Genomic DNA, 14,615 nt, shown 5'->3' on the forward strand with positions numbered 1-14,615 from the left:
ATATACCCCAGTACGACTTTGCTGTCTGTGTAAAACTGTAAGGTGTCGGGTTTGATGTCTAGTTCTTGGACGATTTGTTCTGCTATTTCAACTGCAAGGACGGCTGCACACAATTCAAGCCTGGGAACTGTATGACCAGTCTGTGGGGCTAGCTTGGCTTTTCCCATAATGAATCCAACATGACCTATTCCATCATGATCTGTTACCTTCAAGTATGCAACAGCAGATATAGTCTGGAGGGATGCGTCTGAGAAGACGTGAATCTCCTTTCTTACTGCGTTGGAAATCGATGTTGGATTGTAGGTTCTGGGAATTTTGAGCTGCTCTAAGTCTTGCAATGAGTTTTTCCAGATGTTCCATTCCACTTCCTTTTCGGCTGTAAGGGGGGCATCCCAGTCTGAATTCCCAATTGAAAGTTCACGGAGTAACAGTTTCCCTTGTATGGTGATTGGTGCCACAATGCCGAGAGGGTCAAACAAGCTGTTTACAGTCGCCAGAACTCCTCTGCGTGTGAATGGCTTGTCACTGAGGTTGACGTGGAAAGTAAAGGTATCATTCTGAAGATCCCAACTTAAGCCAAGACTGCGCTGCAAGGGAGGTGAATCAGTGTCTAGATTCAAATGTTTCAAGTCTTTGGCGTAGTCAGCAGGAGAAAATGCGTGCATCACAGCTGGGCTGTTGGATGCTATTTTGTGGAGTCTCAGGTTAGAGATAGCGAGCATATCTTTGGTAGCCTTAAGCAAACTGATAGCTTCATTGATGGAGGGAAGTGACTTGAGTCCATCATCAACATAGAAGTCTCTTTCGACAAAAAGTCTTGCTTCTGCACCGAACTCCCCTTCAACATACAAGGCAGCACGTCTGAGGCCATAAATGGCAATGGCTGGGGAGGGACTGTTGCCGAAGACGTGTACTTTCATGCGGTATTCTACCATGCTTTCACGGATGTCATTGTTCTTGAACCACAGGAAACGGAGGAAGTTCCTATGATCCTCTCTGACGATGAAACTGTGAAACATTTGCTCTATGTCCACAGTGATGGCTATTGGCTCTTGTCTAAATCGTAGTAGAACTCCCAACAGAGTATTGTTTAGATCTGGACCCGTTAGCAAAACATCGTTCAGAGACACGCCGTGGAACTGGGCACTGGAGTCGAACACTACACGAATTTGACCAGGCTTGCGTGGATGATACACGCCAAAGGAGGGCAAGTACCAACACTCTTCCCCTGGTTTCACAGGAGGAGCTGGCTCGGCATGATTTTTATCAAAGATCTTCTGCATAAACTCTACAAAATGCTCTTTCATCTCAGGTTTCTGACGTAGTGTGCGACAGAGAGAGTTAAAACGGCGGAGGGCTTGCTCTCGGTTGTTTGGAAGTCGTTGTCTAGGTGCACGGAAGGGAAGGGGCGCTACCCAGCTGTTAGTGTCATCCATGAACAATTCTTTGTCCATTAACTGAATGAATTGTCTATCCTCAATCGAAGGAGCTATTTTTTCATCATCTTCCGTTAGTTTGAAGACTGAGGTGGTTAATGGGCTGGGAGCTGACTGGCGAAGGTGAGTGGCTTTAACCCTTGGTTGTGCGGTTAATTTCTCCTTTAAGTAGAGTTTATTGGGACATGGACTTAAATAAGATGGACGCCCGTCTTCTAGAATGTTTGTGCGGTAAACACTTACAGTTGAAGGCTTGTGTGCAGCACCAAGACACACCTCACCAACCACAACCCAGCCTAGGTCCAATCTTTGAGCATAAGGAGCATTTTCTGGCCCATTGCGTTGCTCCCTCACCTTGTGGACTTGGAGGATATCACGACCAAGAAGGAGAAGTATTTGAGCATTTGGATTCAGAGGAGGGATGAGATGAGCAATAGATTTGAGATGCAAGTAGTGCTTTGCTGCTTCAGGAGTGGGTATCTCTGACCTGTCTTCAGGCATGTAGTTGCACTCAATGAGCGTAGGGAGTGGGACTGAAAGACTGCCATCTAGAGGTTGTGCGATAAAGTCCATAGCTCTCCTCCCAGACATTTCTGTGACTCCAGCACATGTGCGCAGAGTGTAGGGAAATTCTGTGCTCTTGAGATTGAAGTAATCAAAGAACTCCGATCTGGCAAGTGAACGATTACTCTGATCGTCAAGAATAGCATAGACGTTCAGTGATTTTCCTGGCTCTCCCTTAGGATGAACTTTGATGAGACAGATTTTTGCACAGGACCGTGAACTATTAGTATCCCCACATACCTCAGTGCATTTAGAGTTAATGGAAGGGTTCACACTTCCTTTCTCCCCGCCATGCTCTGTGTTGGGAGATTTTAATGTCCATGGAGGTGGTCCAGGATGAAGGGCTGTGACATGTTTGTTGCTGCCACACTCTGTGCACTGTATGACAACTTCACAGTCTTTGGCCACATGGTCGTTCGAAGAACAACATCTGAAGCAGATATTATTTTCCTTCAAAAACGTTTTCCGTTCCTCAATGCCCTTAGCTCTAAAGGCTCTGCACCGTTTGAAGGGATGAGGTTTTTTGTGAATGGGACACTCTCTGTTGATATCAGGCTTACTGCTTGCCGAATCAGTAGAGCTGGTAGTTTGTTCAATCTCAGTTTTGTGTGTAGAGATGAAGCTTTTCAGTGGCCCACTGCTTCTCATTGAGGTTTCAGACTTTACATGGGGAGTTGGATAAAAGTGGAATGCAAAACTTGGGTCATTGCGCATGTATGCTTCCTTGCATACAAAGTCTGTGAAAAATGTGAATGGAGGAAATGGTACCTGGAACTGAAGCTTGTATTGGGACCCTTGGGACATCCACTTCTCTTGGAGGTTATGAGGAAGTTTGTTAACAATAGGTGCCACGCCCCGTGCTGTGTCTAGGAAAGAGAGCCCAGGTAAGTAGCCTCCTAGCTTTGCTGACTCCACTTCTTTGAGGAGATCTGCAAGTTCTCTTAACTTTAGGGGTTCTTTATTGCTGATTTTAGGTAAACTGTCCAGTTTATCAAAGAGCGTTTTCTCAATTATTTCAACACTACCAAAGCTTTCTTCAAGACGAGACCATGCCATTCTACAGCCGGCTGCTGGATCTGTGACATGAACAGCTCTCACTCTTTTAACTTGTTCTGAAGACTGCGGTCCTAGCCACCTTGTCAGAAGATCAAGTTCCTCGCTGGGGGTGAGCGATAGCCCTTCTAGTGCATTAATAAATGATGACTTCCAGGCTAAGTAATTTTCTGGGCGATCGTCAAATTTACTTAGCCCTGCGTTCACAAGCTCACGACGCACCAGGTATCTGGCTATTTCACTCATACCTGCATGGTCTGTGGAAGGTGGTTGTTGCATTGAACTGAGATAAGTCATCTGAGGTTGGCTCACTTTCTCTGAAACTGGAATTTGCCCGTAGGATTTATGAGAGTGCGATGTGTATAGCATGTTAACAGGAGTGTGCTGGGAAAATGATAGCTGTGCACTGTGCCTTTTAGGTTGACTTACTGGTAATGGTCTAGGAGTTGAGATGTTCAGTCTGTCAACGTCTTGTGTGACATGGCTTGTGGCAGCCATGGTAGGCAGTGTAGGCTGCATCATGAACTGTTCATGATTAGGGGAGTCAGGCTCTGCTTTAACATGAGGGAGACGGTGAAAACTTGCTCCAGAAAGACTATCCACATAGTCCTTTGTACGCTTTTCAATAGTCTCCTGTGGAAATGCTGTGACGTCAGTTGCCATATTAATTTCTCCTGAATCAATCTCAGCTGCAGCTGCTTCAAAAATCTCAGCCTCTGCTGCTGCTGCTGCAAACTCCTTTTTATGCTGTAGTGATAACAGTTCAGATTCCAGTTTAGCCTTTTCTAATAGTACCTCAGCCTCTCTTTCTACAAAGGTTGTACGCGCTCTCACCGCTTCTACTTTAGCTCGTGCTCTGGTTGCCGCCATACTCGCTGTGGATGATCTTGAGCTTTTGGAAGATGCAGATATCATCGATCTGGTTTCCAGTTGACTGAGTGAGACATGAGATGTGGCCAGCTGTTGCTCTTCAGCTTTCTCTTTGACATCCATCTTGAGTTGTGATGGGTGGAATAACTGAATAGCTGTTCTTTTCAGAAGTGTTGGGATCTGCCTGTCGTGATGGTGCTTTTTCACTATTCTGTCCTCTGCATGCGTGTATGTTGGGCATGCATATACAGATAGCTAAACATTTTGAAGTGATGAAGATGCCTCAATGACCACACAGATGAAGAAGTAAATTTGTATCTTTACTTGACTTTGTTGAGTGCAATCATGTTGTTTCTCTCATCTCTGTTACATTATTTTTTGTGAAACTGAAAAAGAAATACAAATATGCTTACTTAAATATAAATAAACAAATACAATGACTCATTAATACAATGTTTACATTACCATCGGTAAATTACAGTAGTCATTACGTGATCGCGTGGCGATCTTTTGAAATGTCTGAATAACGCACGTGGAACCGATAACATGCTTCTAATATATACATCATAACAAGATATAGACCCAAAATACATACATTAAGAATAATAAAAGAAACTTACAAGCAAAGCTTCTCCAAGGCGTTTAACAACAACAACAGAAAACAGCTGAAAGACGCACGCGATCTCTCTGATGTGCAGAACGGCTGATATGGCTGCCGAGTTTCCCGTGATTGTCTCTATGCAGCATAACAAATAAAGTTTTTCAAAGAGAGGTAGTTTAAATAAACCTTTGTAAAACAGCGCCATCTAGCGGAGAGGAATTAACATTAGACAAGACGTAATAATTTGTATCTTCTATTCTATTGCATTTATTTGTGCTATTGTTTGTAATCTGTTTATTTGTTCTTATTTTATTACCGTTTACTTGTCTTTTTAAATTCAATTTACCATTTGAAATCAAGCTTTCTTGTGCTGTGTGTAAGCTATTGCAACACAATTACCCCATTGTAAAAAATACATTGAGATAGCAAAAATTTGTGAGATAATTTTAATAGTAATGGATCAATTGATCAATAATTGTTCAAATCAAAACGATGCCCAACCCTAAGGAACATGCTGGCCACATTAATTTTTAAGTAAAAAATAACAATGAATAATAAGTTCTGTTGTCATATTAAGCATCTTATCTTTTTTTTACTGTGGTATCGATATATCGATATTTTAGTCTTGTATCGTATCGAAGTCATAATTTTGGTATCGTGACAACACTACTCCTACCCTAAACCTACCGACTTAAAAACAATATAAAACACGTAACAGGCAAATAAATGTACAGTAACAGGTATTTATTGCAAAAACAGACCAGAAACAGTATAGAAGTATTAACTCATGTTGTATTCCAAGTCTTCTGAAGTCATACGATATCTTCATGTGAAGAACAGAATTGATCTTAATGTTTTAATCATTGAAATGATGATCGCGCTCCACACACGCACCATAGACAGTAAAAGAAATGGACAGAGCTATCCCATTGACTTCAACGGCGGAAAATGAGGACAATTAGAGGTACTCACTTTCATTTCACGAAAAGAGATCAGGTTGATACCAACTGAAGTTTCATTATACCAAGTAGTATCCCGATTCAGGATGTCAAAGATATAAATGAAAAAAGACCAAATTGTCCTCAGAAAAATGTTTTTAATGAGAATAAATAACTGGCTCTTTGAAAAACTCAAGAAAAGTCATGAAGCAACTAATTAAAATGTGACATGCATGTACTCCATCTGTACAGTAATGAAGTCATGCTACTTTATTCAGTGCACTTAGTATTCTACGGTTTCTGAGTAAATGAATGCTGGCCCCTTTAAAGGGGGGGTGAAATGCTGTTTCATGCATACTGAGCTTTTTACACTGTTAAAGACTTGGATTCCCATCCTAAACATAGACAAAGTTTCAAAAACTAATGTTGGACGTTTGATGGAGTATTTCTGTGTCAAAAAATACTCCTTCCGGTTTCTCACAAGTTTCGGCGAGTTTTTTTCGAGTATGGGTCTATTTGACGTTAATAAGAGCGGAAGGTCCTTGTATGGGCCGTACGGGCTCTTCTCCCGGTAGGGTGCGCGCGCGCGCGCGTGACTAGAGCACGCTGTAAACAGTCTCTCAGCTGCAGATCCAGTCGTCCGTGAACGGCGCCGCGCTCCACTTTATTCCTATGGGTGACGTCGAGCGACTTCAACTCTTCAGCACAGCATTCCGGGAAGGCAGCGCTGCATTTGAACCGATTTGAACGCAGAAATGACGGGAAGCTTGACAACATCGTTTCAGTTGCGTCTCAAAATGGATTTACACGCCACTGCTGTCACAGGACTTTACCAAATCATACCAAAGAAGTGTGTTTCTGACGGAGCGGTCCCAGCGATAAAGCTTCGACGGTGAGTTAACTTAAACTGCTTCAAATGTCTCTGCTATTGGCTACCGTCGCATGAGTAAACATCAGTAAACGACACTATCGCGTGCTTCGTCATTCAAATGCGCTAACGGTTACTCCATTGTTGTTCTCTGTATAACGTTACAGTATTCTGACGTGCAAAACCGTTTTGCTTGCTACTTCTAAGGTCTAGTCGCATACAATAGTCCATAAACCGAATCATGTCCTCATACTCTGCGAGTAAAGACACAGAAATGTGGAGAGGCCATTAAATACAGTAACTTACATACCACAGAGACGGACGTCCTGCTGTTGCCGTTTCTCCTGTTCAATTTATTTCTCCCTCAGATTTGATTGTGGATCATTATCTGTATTAGCTGAGATAGATGGGTTTCTCCACGCTTGAGGACGTCACCGCTTTGCACGCTTGTCATTCTTTAGCTCCGCCCACACGATATGCCTCCAGGCGCTCGGTTTTTTCCGGAAAGACTCGGTACAGCCTATATTTCTTTTATAAATATGATAAAACTAAAGACTTTTCGGAGATATGAAGGATGCAATACTACTCTATAGGTACTCAAGATTGACATGAGATTGACTGAAACTGAGTGTTTCACCCCCCCTTTAACAGTTTATGTGCCCAATTTCTTGACTTGATGTGAGGTTAGCCTTGAACGGAGAGGTGTACATCATCAGACTCTGAGAACACCTGGACGAGATCAGGGTCAGTCAAGCATTGCTCGTGTTTTTGTTTTTTTACTTGCAACTTGTATAATTAGAATAAGAAAAGTGTGAGCCAGGAAATAAATAAATAAATACAAAATCTCTCAGCTGTTAGAAGCAAAGCGGACAGATTTAATACAAGCGCACGCTAATAATGTAGGCTACTCATGTTTAAATAATATATTTCAAATCAGCAACAAAATCTAAGGTAGTCACAAATGTTTTCTATGATGCTCAAATTGCGTAAAAAATGTTTTAGGTTGCTCCAGCTAACGCACATGTGACTGTTAAATTACTTTAATAATAATAATAATAATAATAATAATAATAATAATAATAATAATAATAATAATAATAATATGAATGAACATATGAACAATGAATTGTTCAATCTAAAAGTTTTGGTGATCAGACTCGGCTTACAGAGGTGATAGCAAATAAATAATGCTGATGTTAGCGGCCATCAAATGAGCAATTGTTTTCGTAGTTCAAAAGGGAAAACATTCAAAGTTATTATGCGAGTTAAAGAAAGTGACAAACGGACAAAACTGGTGAAAAACCTCAAAACTCCTTTGATCTTGATTTGGGGAAGATGTTAATATGATATAAGCAAGTGCCGCAATACTAACTTTAACAACATGGAGTTTAATTATAAAAAAATAAAAATAAAAACATGTCCTGAATAGTAGGACTATAGCAGTTCTACACTAACTAGGGCCGGTCCGAATACCATTTTTTGAGCTTAGAAGCTTCGGTAGCAATTAGACATGTGCCGATTTTCAGTATTGCGATATATCACAGTAATGAATATGGACATTCTTATCGTGGGCACCTCAAAATACAGTTAATAATAATTTATTAACAATTTGTAATTTTTTTTATAATGCATTTTAATACTTTGCCGCTCAACCATATACAATGCTCAACCCAGCTGTATTCTGCATCAAAAGGACACGCTCAAACTAGTCCAGCGTGCATTTGAACATGGCTGAATTAATTAAACGTTCATTTCTGGCAGCAGAGGGTGCTGATGGAACTGCAGCGGTTACCTACTGCGCTAGTGAAGTTTTTAAAATGCTCCAAACAGCCATTCATTTGTTGTAATCTCAATGTTGTTCAACACAGCACCAAATACTTCATACTTAAATATTTATTAGGCTATTTATTTTCAAACTTAAACATTTTTATATTTTAATCTGGACTAGGCCATGCCCTAAATTTTCAGATTATTTGTTATTGTTCAGTAAAACTTTGAAACATATGGCTTCATTATTACCAAACTGACAATGAAAAATACTTAATTCTTTATAAGTAATGTTCATTTCTTAGTCAGGCTACTGTTTATTTTATTTATTTTAAAACTGTTTAAACATTAAAATCAAAATCAAAAGAACTTATTTAATGGACCTAAGATAAAACTAACAATGATCAGTTGTATTTCTTAACTAAAATTAGCACACACACAAAAAAAAAAAAAAAATTATATATTATATATATATATATATATATATATATATATATATATATATATATATATATATACTTTCTGTAAAAAAAATTATAAAATAAAAAGTAGCTATTTGCTCAATATTTGTTAATGCATTAAATAATGAGACCTTATTGTAATGTAATCTTATTGACAACACTTTTTTTGCAACTTATTTCAATATCGTGATAATAATATTGAAATACTTACAGGGATTATATGCTCTGAGAACGGACACTGCACTAGTAGTGATACAAAACACACAGGTCTATTACGTCCCAGTTTTGATAAATTTAAAAGTAGTCAAAATATTTTTGTTCAGTTAGAGAACACATTAACTACAATTAAAAACTGTTTTGCGGGGGATGCCAGGTGTGTGAAAAATCCCAAATTTGAAAATCAAATACAAACCCTTCGAACGAATATTGAAATATTCTGATCCAGCCCCAACACTAACCAGCAAGTTTCATTGTTTTCAAAACACACACCACACTGGATATTGCCTGCCCTTAATTCCATAATGCTTTAACGTTAGTGGCATATCCTCAGAAAAACTACAAAGATCCAAAAGCAAATGCCAGCGACTCACCTATGATGACTTGACAGCTGAGCGTGGGAATTTCACTCATGTTGGATGTGTCAACATCACATCTGCATAGGCTGTAAAATTTGAATTCATTATTGGTTGATGTCAAAATTAAAATATTAAACAAATGCCAAATTAAAATATTAAACAGAACAATAAAATAAATATTATTAACCAGTTACATTTAAAAAAAAGTTTTTTAAAAGAACTTTCACTGTTGTTAGTTGCACTCAAATCATCCTTGTTCACATTACTTCACAAACTCATGTAACTACATGAACTTAAATTTACTGAGTTGTTTCTACTAAAAATGAGTATTGTTGGCTTTACTTAAGTGTTTGTTCGGTCAACTTAACATTGCTGAGTTAAAACGAACAAACTAGACAGCATGTAGTTCCCAGCATGCTTTGCAAGGGACTGCATTAAGAGTACATTTTGGGATTAAAGTGTTATTTTATGTGTTTTTCAGCAGAGGGAAAGATGTTGTTAGGTTATGTTAGTGTTTAATGTTCAGTTATGTTGGACATTTAGAAGAGTTTCTGTAATTTTGTGGTTACCATTATGCAGAAGAGTGGTGCCTGTGTTCAGGTTGTGGGCACTCATATACACATTTATTGGATGGAATTATTGCCCTCAATTAAATTGAGTTTATCCAATAAAAATTTCATTTTGGTTGTTATTTAATAGCAAATACTTAATAAGGTAAATTTAATTGATAAATATGTTCACCTAATATAATAAACTTATATTAATTTAACATAACATTAAGTAAACTGCCTATAAAAATATTATGTAACGGTGACAAATGCAAATGGTTTGTATTTACTAGGGGTGTAACGATTCGTTTTAACAACGATTCGATTCGGCTGAAATAAAACAATCGCACTGATTTAAATTTTTGGCTAAAAAGTTACTGAATCGTTTCAGATCATATCGTTCTAAATGAACCAATATCGTCCTTAAATCGTATCGACAACCTCAAATCGTGATACAAATCGAATTGTTGTTAAACAAATCGTTACACCCCTAGTATTTACCCAAAGCAATTTTGTTTACTTGACTTTATTTTGTTCATATAACGAAATAGTTTTTTGTAAAATAAAAAAAAATACACAATATAGTTGCGTGGAACCACTTGATGGCACTAAGTAAATTCAACAACTAATTTCCAAAAATGTGTTCAGAACAATTATCTCCTTCCTGGCCGTGTTTTCACTGTCAGGCGCTAGGGGGTGCTATTACGCATCTATCATCATTATTTTTCATTATAAAAAATAAAGATTCAAATGGTCATGAATGAGCGAATCGATCAATGATTCGGCTCGCCAATGTCACGTGATTTCAGCAGTTTGACACGTGATCCAAACTGCTGAAATCATGTGCCACTGGCAATCCGAATCATTGATCGATTCACTGATTCAAGGCCGTTTGAATCTCTATTTGAGGTTTGGGAAAAAATGCGAAAGAGAAGACTGATGCTGAATAAAAAGTAGTTTTTGTTATTTTTGGACCAAAATGTATTTTCGATGCTTCAAGAGATTCTAATCAACCAACTGATGTAACATATGGACTACTTTGATGATGTTTTTATTAGCTTTCTGGACATGGACAGTAAAGTTGGGCATTGACTGCATATTCTCTGGGACTAAAATATAAAATATCTTAAACTGTGTTCTGAAGATGAACGCAGGTCTTACGGGTGGGGAACAACATTAGGGTGAGTCATTAATGATAAATTTCATTTTAGGGTGAACTAACCCTTTAAAGGTGCACTATGTAGTATTTTTGCAGTAAAATATCCAAAAACCACTAGGCCGGTGTTATATATTTTGTTCATTTGAGTACCTACAATATCCCAAATGTTTCCAACTATTTGTAAATTGTGAGAAAATTGCTGTTTTAACCAAGGACCGGGACGTTTCAGCATAGCGTCTGAGGAAGTCGCCTGTCAATTGCGTCATATCTGCGTTACCCTCGATTTCAGGTTTTATTTGGCAGTGTGAACAAGTGAACGCACGGAGTAACATCATAACATCAATTTCAACACACTTAAATGTATCTAAGATGATAAACAGAGCTGCATAACTTCATAATCATAACTGGAAGAGAGGATCAGTGCAGGCGCCCGGCGAATGTGTACTGTCCCGTCCCAATAAAAGTCCCGGTGCTGCTTTACACTACAGTAACGTTAATAGCCGCATGTATGAACGTGATTTCTGCCCTAATCCTATTTTCCACCAGCTGTGAGGTGAAGACCACATGTCCCAAGATGCTGCGCTCAAACTTTTTTTTATTTTGAATAGGCGCCCTCCACTGGACGGAAAGTTGCATAGTGCACCTTTAAGGGTGAGCAAGTCATGGAGTAGTTTTCATTTTAAAGTGAACTAATAATTTAAGGGACGGTCACAGTAGACATTTCATTCCACTGACATCCATTCATATGCACACGTATTAAATATATATTATACAATATAACAATTGTTTGTGCTCACTCGTCATCTCCATCAGCTTGCAAGTCAACTATAAGAAGTTGACAAAATTGAATCTAGTGCTTGGCTGTTTTACATTGTGACCTCGTGCGGGGGAGTGGGGACAGGTTAAATTGCATGTATTTTGCATAGAGAATGTATTTAAAATAATAGGCTACTAAAGTATTTCATTTAAAAATATGCAATAAATGCCATGAGTGTACAGATTTCCTTTAGATGTAGCCAAGTATTTTTATTTTGATGGATTACTTCATTTTAACATAAAGGTCCTAAACATGTCATAGTGTTGTAGTTGTAGTCTTGGTATCGAGACTGGTCTTAAAGCTACACTGTGTAACTTTGTTTATTCTTAGCTAAAAACACTTAGATCTTTCAAAAATATATGTGCTCATTAATGTATATTTACTTCTTTCAAGTAATGAAGTACTCATAAGTTTATAATATGCCATTGAAAATACATACGGGTGAGGGGTTCGAGACATCATATAGATGTCTATGGGTTCGAATGCCAGTCGCCATGTTGCCCCTCCATCTTGAAAGTACATTAAAGAGGGACATAGCCGTAAATTCAAGCTTCGACTTTTGCGTTTTAACACTCGATGGCACCGTGTCGAATGTGAAGAGGGGGATTGCCGTGTTAATCTTGGACTAAATCGGCCACCGTAGGAGTTCAAACGAAATCAGAATTGAGAGGAACAGATATGGGATGATTTTAGACTCAAAATGATTAATACGTTCATGGATAATTGTGCGTGAATGTTTTACTATCCACAAACAAATGCCTTTCAACTTGTATGTGCAAAACACAGACTTGCATGAATGTGCTGCAGTTTGTATAAATAGAGACATTTTTGTGAATGCAAATGTTTTATTTTGCATTTGTGTATTGTGTTCATAACCGGATTTAATCTGCCTGCCTATACAAAGTATGCGTTTTTAATACCTTTTTAATGTTCGCCTACTGTTAAGCGATTCCTCGTCTTCATAACGAGGATTGGAAACATTAAGCGTTATAAAGGCAGAAGAGCGCTTAACAGTGCGGGTGTCTGTTTTGGCAGGATACCGCCATCTAGTGGTAGCAGGTTTTCTTCGACAAGCTGTGTGTGTGGATCGTGCAAGGCCAAACCGGCGAAATGAAAGTCTCAAAATCCAAATGAATCAAATAGGATCGACTCGAAAACGAGTCAATGAATGCACGCGCATCTCCGGATCCACATATGCACATCTTACTCCTTGCACGCACAAATTCTGGCCAACATTAATACAAAATCTAATTTTTGTATTTACAGTTATGTCTATTTGTACAAAATGCTGCACATTCATGTATATCTGTATTTTGCACACTCAAGTGGTAAAGTATTAGTTTAAATATAGAAATGCACATTTGGTTTTGGTGCAAACATTAATACTCAGCATCAGGCATATTCACTGGCTGTTATGTGTGTGTGGGTTGTGAAATGCTTGAAACCGTGAAATGAAAGTCTCAAAATCCAAATGAATCAAATGAGATCAACGCAGAAAAGACGCCAATTAATGCACGCGTGTCTCATGATCCACAAATGCACATCTTCCTTGTTGCATGCGCACATGATGATACACAAATGCAAAATAAAACATTTGCATTCACAAAAATGTCTCTATTTATACAAATTGCAGCACATTCCTGCAAGTCCGTGTTTTGCACATACAAGTTGAAAGGCATTTGTTTGTGGATAGTAAAACATTCACGCACAATTATCCATGAACGTATTAATCATTTTGAGTCTAAAATCATCCCATAAACTGAAACTAATATTCACTGGATTGTGATATACCTTTTCACTGCTAGATGGGGGAAAATATCACACAGTGTAGCTTTAAGTCAAATTTTTTTAAGGTCTCGACCACATTTGTACTCTTGTCTTGTCTCGGCCTCAGACTTTAGACCACGCAGGATTTTGTTTCAAGACCAATCAAGACTTTTTGATATTACTTAATTACCAGTGCATTGTCTGATTTATTTATCAACCTGATTGATGTAATTGGTTGTAACTTTAGATGCAATCAATACTTCTAATTTGATTTGTTTATGCCTGTAATGAGGGATTGTGTCAAATGTCACCCAAATTAATACAAATTCTCACCAAATTCGAGATATTGTTGCCCAAACTTAGCCTACTTGTATAATATTTGGATTTTTATAGTAGTAATTTTATAGTAGGCCTAGATTTGTATAATTAAACAAGAGCACGATGGCGATTTTCACAAATTTGAACATGATTTCAAACATGATATTGTTTTCATACAAACATTCAATATTTTTGGTCACAACCCTTCAAAATCTTAAGCTCTACTACAACTCTAGCCATAGTAACGTTACACTGATGTGTTTGTGTATTTTAAGGCTTTAGTCACTTTACCTGCTGTGTAGGCTAACGTTACTGAGAGAAGGTGCTCGCATAGCGCATGTGTAGGCCATCTTCGTCGCAAACAACGGCATACGATTGCAGAATTAGTTTTCATTGTAAAGATTCCGCTTATTTTTGGTTTATGAATACTTATCTTGCTGGCGTTTTAACCCACTCCAAACAATCACGTGCGTGTGAGACTACTGTGAGAGCTGTCTGAATCATTCAGAATGAAATGAATCGCAATTCGCAAACGAGTCGAAACAGACCGCTATGACGTATGATGATTGATGAATCGTTTTAAGGCAACTGATTCAAAAGAGCGATTCACTCATCAGCCGCTTTGTCAACGTTTTCCGATGATAAATTAATAATTATAATTCATTTCAAATTATTAACAATGATAAACGAACAACATGAACGTAGTTAAATTGAACTTCTGTTTCTGTTCTGTCCATTATGGCTAGAGGAAAGAAAGTTAGCACACGTCACGTGGGCACACGGCCGGGAGCGTTTCACATGTTTTCCTATTAAGGTTTGGATTAGGTCATCTTTACCTCACACATTAAACTGTGATACAAAAAAAGTTTCACA

At 38.3% G+C, this 14,615-nt stretch overlaps 1 long non-coding RNA gene across 1 annotated transcript in view; it reads right to left on the reverse strand.

The window, feature by feature from the left end:
* LOC137055981 (uncharacterized) overlaps window positions 1-14,223 on the reverse strand; it is a 184,015-nt gene extending 169,792 nt beyond the window's left edge. Inside the window, exons 1-2 of the long non-coding RNA XR_010900149.1 lie at window positions 14,034-14,223; window positions 9,149-9,219 (exon numbers count right to left, since the gene is read on the reverse strand). This is a non-coding gene — a long non-coding RNA (uncharacterized lncRNA). The remainder of the gene's footprint in view (window positions 1-9,148; window positions 9,220-14,033) is intronic.
* Window positions 14,224-14,615: the final 392 nt, after the last annotated feature.

The sequence above is a fragment of the Pseudorasbora parva genome, chromosome 21, assembly GCF_024679245.1.
Source record: "Pseudorasbora parva isolate DD20220531a chromosome 21, ASM2467924v1, whole genome shotgun sequence".
Taxonomy (NCBI): Eukaryota; Metazoa; Chordata; class Actinopteri; order Cypriniformes; family Gobionidae; genus Pseudorasbora; species Pseudorasbora parva.